Source organism: Pinus tabuliformis, chromosome 5_2 (genome assembly GCF_031772625.1).
Source record: "Pinus tabuliformis cultivar Carrire ecotype Pingquan chromosome 5_2, CPIR1, whole genome shotgun sequence".
NCBI lineage: Eukaryota > Viridiplantae > Streptophyta > Pinopsida > Pinales > Pinaceae > Pinus > Pinus tabuliformis.
The window spans coordinates 855,062,771-855,068,888 of NC_142306.1; the positions used below are offsets into that span (position 1 = coordinate 855,062,771).

Below are 6,118 nucleotides of genomic sequence, written 5' to 3' on the forward strand. Positions count from 1 at the left end.
TTAATATTTTAACATAAGTGTTACATGGAAACTTAGTCCTTGAGATGATTTTCATGTTTTTAACAAAGTATAAAATCTGAAGGTGTCAATGCTTAATGTATTGAAAAATCTTATTTCATCCTCTATCTCATATACATCTTTTTAAAATATTTTTGTAAGACCACTAAACATGATCTTAAACCACAAATGAATTTCAGGATGCCATATTTATCAAACAAATTGTTATGAAAGAGCAAGGAATATTTGTTTTCGTGATAGCATTCTATATCTACTAAAAGTATTACAAGCCTCCATCACACACCATAGGGTCCAAGGCCCTAATAATGCCTTTGCTCAGAAAAGAAATTCTCATCGACTTATCTACTACGATGAAAGACTTTAGCATTGGCCCTTAAGTCTTCTGAATGTTGGTGTGAAGTCCTATTTAGTGATCTGACAAGTTTTTACATCTCAGCCCAAACCCTCAACTCTGAAGTGCTTAGGGTTTCCATATCAATGTAATGCAATATTTATACATTTCATATTAAGCTTTTGTATAATTCCTATAGATACATAAATACATGGTTATCTAAAATTATACATCTTGTCACCCTTATGAAGAGAAGAGCACAAATTTCTTCAAATAACATAAGTATTTATGGACATACAATGGACCTACCATTTATTTTGCATTGCTTGATATCTATTCATGTCTTTTCTTTGTTCAAGAGAATGTACCATAGTAGCAGAAGAGATCAATAAGTTCTATTTTATTCTAGGTGTATCAAGAAATTTTTGCACCTACGATTGAAAGTTTTAATAGAAATTGCAGTCTTTAAGGCAAGCAAGAGGACATCTACTCACTCTTTTATGTTGGTCATATTGCTATTTATATGTTGGCCATCCTACCAATTAAATTGAATATCATTGTCCCCAATAAAGTTATAAATGATTTAAATTTTATATTAAAAAAGATTAATTATAATTTTTATTTTTATGAAATTATAATTTTTAAATTCTCAAAAATATAATATAAATAAATAATAAATAAATATTATAGATTTATGAAAGAGAAAACTTATAGTATATGTAAAATTAAAAATATGAACTTCTTCCTCCAAAAAAAAATATAAATATTTCATTCATTCCACCTTCTTTATCTCCGTGTGCAGAAATGGTTTTCCAATATGCTTCCAATAAGGCCAATCCTTAATTATTCTAATCAGTGTCACTATTGTCTCAACACAATATCATTTTTTTAATTTTAATTTAATTCCTCTAATTGCATTAATTATTTATACAAAATAAAATGCTATAAAATTCATTAATTTTGTATTTCAATTCTTTATTATTATTATTTTTAAAATTAACAATTTTGCATTAACATTTCTAGTTTCTCAATTTCCCTCACTGATCCAGTAGATAAAACTTAAAACAAAAATTAAAATGACCACAACCAAGGAAGTGACAAGAGAAGAGCCCATATTGAACCCAATCAAGAATTGGGAACAACTCAACACCCACACTGTCACTTGAAATAAACCTTAAAGTACCAAACTCAAAAGCCTCATGTGCATGCACTCCAGGAGTAGAACAATTCCTTGAGAGACCAATAGTTTCCAAGGCTAAAAGTTGGATAGTAAAACTCAAACTCCACAACATACCGAACAAATGGTAATTGCACCAACTTGTGTGAGTTCAAGTGGGAGAAAGAGGGACATATCTAATAAATAGAGAGTATAGTGGTATAAATTTTAAGAGTAAGGAGAACATTATTAATGTATCCATTACCTAACTACAGAATTCCTAAACCTAAAACATCACGTCAAGAAGAATCTCCAAGTTTAAGCCCATAACATTCACCAAATAACAATAAAAAATGGACTAATTCATACCTCATGCAAGAACTTTTCATTGTTTCTGAGCATAAGTGAGTTGCTTGGATTTGCCTCCAGCATTTTTTGATAGTAAACTTTTGTATAATTAGAAATAAAAAAAAAATGGAGATTTCCCGATTCCCACCATGAATTTCATACCCTCTAGCTATATACATGGCCTCATCCATAGTGTCCAATGAATATTGTGAATTTGTCACCACGAGATTCAAACTAGAACCCTCTTTTCCCCTCCTCCGGGCCTCATAACCTCATTTCTTTTTTATATAGATGAATTCTCACTTCCCATCTAATCAACGATAGCTGGAACCTTATGGGTTGATTTTAAATTCTATGGAGAGCTCATATGGAGCTTGCCTTCCAAGTCCCATGTTAGTGATCCAAAAGCACCAGAGCTAGACAACAACTTTGCATATTTGCAATAGTTGAGGCTAGACTCTGGTTCCAACACCTTCAGAGCCTTAATGTAGCTCATAATGGGACTAGAAGAGCTTCAGAGAAACAATTTTGAATAGAATAAAAAAAATCCAAATGAAAAAATGCTAATATCTTATGAAACTCAATTCAAAATCATTTTATTTTAGCTCAAAATCAAGGAACATAGCAATATCAGATGGATTATTTCTACCAATGGATTTTCTTTCCTTGCACTGAATTATCAGGCCCTGCTTTTACTATTAAAATGTTGTAATTATATATCAACAGGGTTCTCAAAGCTTGGAAGCATATGTTTTTGAACGACGTGTATCCAAGTATGAAAACTTACTATGTTGTAAAGGGTTTTGCTGAAAATTTGTTAGGAATAATACTATGCTTAGCTTCTTAAACAACGATGGGTTGGGATGTATTTGTTGCAAATATCTGAAAAACGTACATGAAAAACAAAATATTGGATTCCTGAGACATTTGTGAGGATCAATTTCTATGCTTTGACATAAACTTCTCATAAGAGAATGGTTGACTTTAATTGAATTTGGGTTCCCAAAAGAAGCAAATAGGAAACAATTTAAACTTCAGAACATGACCTTTATTCTATTTTGTTTAGATGAAAAAAAATTGTTTGAAATTCAAAAAATAAGATCATAAACAAACTATGTGACACCATGCAGGGTAACCCTTGAGTTAGGAGTGTTCTATGTTGTTAAAAAATGGTGGGTTGGGATGTATTTTTTTCAAAGATATAATCCTTAGAAACCTAAGGACTGGAATTCAAGAAAAATTGCTTATTGAGGAGGTATCTCTTGTGACTTTAAGAAAATATTTTTGTATTATCCACTCAAAATCAAGGAACATAACAGTCTCAGATGGAATATTTCTCAAAATTAGATATTTTTAAGTTCCGTAAATTCACATGAGTAAACAGTTATCTCCAGAAAACTCTATCATCATTTTATAATTGATTCATATGAAATGAAGATTCAATCAATGGCATTCCTTTGTAGTGTAGTTTCCATTACGGGATAACCCTTGAGTTAGGAGTCTACTATGTTTTTTAAAAAATGGTGGGTTGGGATGTATTTGTTTCAATGGTACAATCCTTAGAAACCTAAGGAATGTCATTCAAGAGAAATTTCTTATTGAGGAGGTATCTCCTGTGACAATTTGAAAATATTTTTGTATTCTCTGCTCAAAACTAAGGAATATAGCAGTCTTAGATGGAATATTGCTAAAAAATAGATTTTCTTAAGTTCCATAAATTCACATGAATACATAGTTATCTCCAGAAAACCATGTCATCGTTTTATAACCGATTCATAAGAAATGAAGATTCAATCAATGGCATTACTTTGCAGTGTAGTTTCCATTTTGATGCTTAGACTCAAGTGATCTTAGAACTATGTTGCTTTGTATTTTTAAATTCATACTTGGCTCCATCTGAAGTGTTGTGTCACTTTTATTTTGATTTCATATTGGGGATTTTGTAGAGGCATGAGTCATGGGCAAGTGGAAAATATTTAGATAAAAACATTTGTGACAGGTGATATCGCGGCCTTAGTTCTTGCTTTGGATGAAATTGTTGTGTTCCCCTCTAGTTACTTTAATAAAAAGTTTGATTTTAGAAGTCAATATATTCTTGAATTTAAATTATGAATGAACGTGTTAATCTTGTGTGCAACAGAAACATGAACAAAGTCAGTGGGATTTTTATTGAGCATTTGATCAGCTGTAGTTAAGAAGTAAGGATGAGGTCCAAACTTCACAGATCTTAATCTAATATTTCAAGCAACATTATGGGATACTTTTAATTTTATACGCAGTGTGGAGTTTATTATTTTAGCCACAAAGAATTCTGTTCATGATCAAAATTAACATTGACATGCAACATTGATATGCTTCACTTAATATATATGTTTATTGAATAAGTTGAATTCAATGTTTGTTAGATTCCCGTTTTTCTCTGTTGTTCTTATTTATAGTAGTTCCCTACGACGTTTCCTTTGCAACATTAGGTGCAATTTCTTGTTTAATTTCTTTGACATCCAAATTTTAATGAATGGAGATCCAATTAGATAGTGGTCATTCCACGTGCCTACTTGGAAGTAGTCGTGCTTTCCAAACAATAACTGGTAATAAAGATCATTCAGCTATCATAAGAATAGAAATCAATTAAGATAAACCACTTTGCATAAAAAGTTAGGCAAAACAGTTGTGAATAGCATATCGCATAATAAGTTATTCATATATCAGACATAAATAAATGGCTCCACCGTACAGAAGTGCCAAATGGTAGCTCATACATTCATGCAGTAACATATAAACAACTGAAAAGTGTATATCACTTTAAGAATATAAGCAGAAATGGCCAAGAGATAAAAGTACCATTTATGACTAATCCTACTCATAAGCTTCATGCAAAAAACGATTTATCTCTACTTGTTCTAACATCTACTAAGAGTACAAAAGTGCAACATCAGTAGCAGACATCAAATGCAAACATTAATAAATCTCGATCCATCCATTCATCAAAACATCCTCTGAGGGTGCAGAAGTGCATGTTCCGAGGACAAGTTTTTGACAAATTTCTGGACCCTTCTCCAAATGCATGAGAAGGGTTAAAATACTACTTCCTAATTCTAATAATAGTGTATTTACAAAATTTAGGATGCGGTTTTCAATTGACCGTCCTTTTTCTAATCTAATTTTAAAGAAAAAACAACATTCTAAAATAAGGCTACTTCTGAATTTGGTCTTTAAAGCTGCAAGTGTTCATCATGGGCTTGAGGAGAGTCGGTTGGCTGACTTCTGCACTGAGCTGGGCTGCGAAAATAGAATCTATGAGAGCTGGCACTACTTTTTTGGCCACGTTTATGATGCATTTCACAGTCATCCATTGACTATGCAGCTTGACCAAGTATGCCCAGTAACACTCCCAATTTAACCTGTTTAATGCTTGGATCGCTTTTCCCTTTTCCTGTGCCTTTTGCTTCCATTCTGCTTCCAGTCGTAGTTTATTTGGTAGGTACCCCGAGGTGGTCTCTTCGATTAAATTGGCCCTGTGTAAATTCTCATTTACACAGTCGATAAGAATGTTTGCTTATGTGGTCGCTGTCTCCGCTGCTTGTTCCGCTTGCCTGATTTGATCTTCCCATTTATTAAAGAGCAATTATTAATGATTCTCGTTTATTCTGGGTGCACTTGCTCTTTTCCCTTCATCTTCATCCTACCAAGCTAAGTATTCTGTCACTCGTCTGTCACTCTGATCATAGTCACTCCGCAAGTCTACCACTTGATTGGTGATTTTATCTCTCAACTCGCAATAGTGACTCCACTGTGATATCTCACGTCCCAACTCTTCCTGTTGCTGCAGTAGTTTCTCATTTAAGCCAATAGATTCTGAAATAAATTCCGCAAGCTTAGGCTCATCTTTATGCATTTCTTGTAAAATTTGCAATTGTTTTCCTTTCTCGTCTAGACTTCTTTGATAGCCTATCTGCATCTGCTGAAAGTCTTCCTGCAACTTCTCGAGCTGTTTGGAAGCTTCAATATTAGCATTGGCTTGTTGCAATTGTCGTTGTAGTAGCTGTATTTGATCTTCTTGTTCTTTCAACAGTTGCTGAACTTTCGATGCCTTGTCAATAGTTGCAGAAGCATATGCTCCTGCGATCTGAGACAACTTAGTGAGATTTTCAGTTGGGTTATTGTTGGGGTCTTTCCATAAGACGTCCAAATGTTCAGCATCTTGTGACAGTGTATTTTCTAGTTTTCTTTTCTTTCTCTGTCTCCTTACAACTGCTTTATGTTGG

At 33.0% G+C, this 6,118-nt stretch overlaps 1 pseudogene; it reads right to left on the reverse strand.

Annotated features, from left to right (window-relative positions):
* Positions 1-1,868: 1,868 nt before the first annotated feature.
* LOC149162000 (uncharacterized) lies at positions 1,869-2,349 on the reverse strand (annotated as a pseudogene).
* Positions 2,350-6,118: the final 3,769 nt, after the last annotated feature.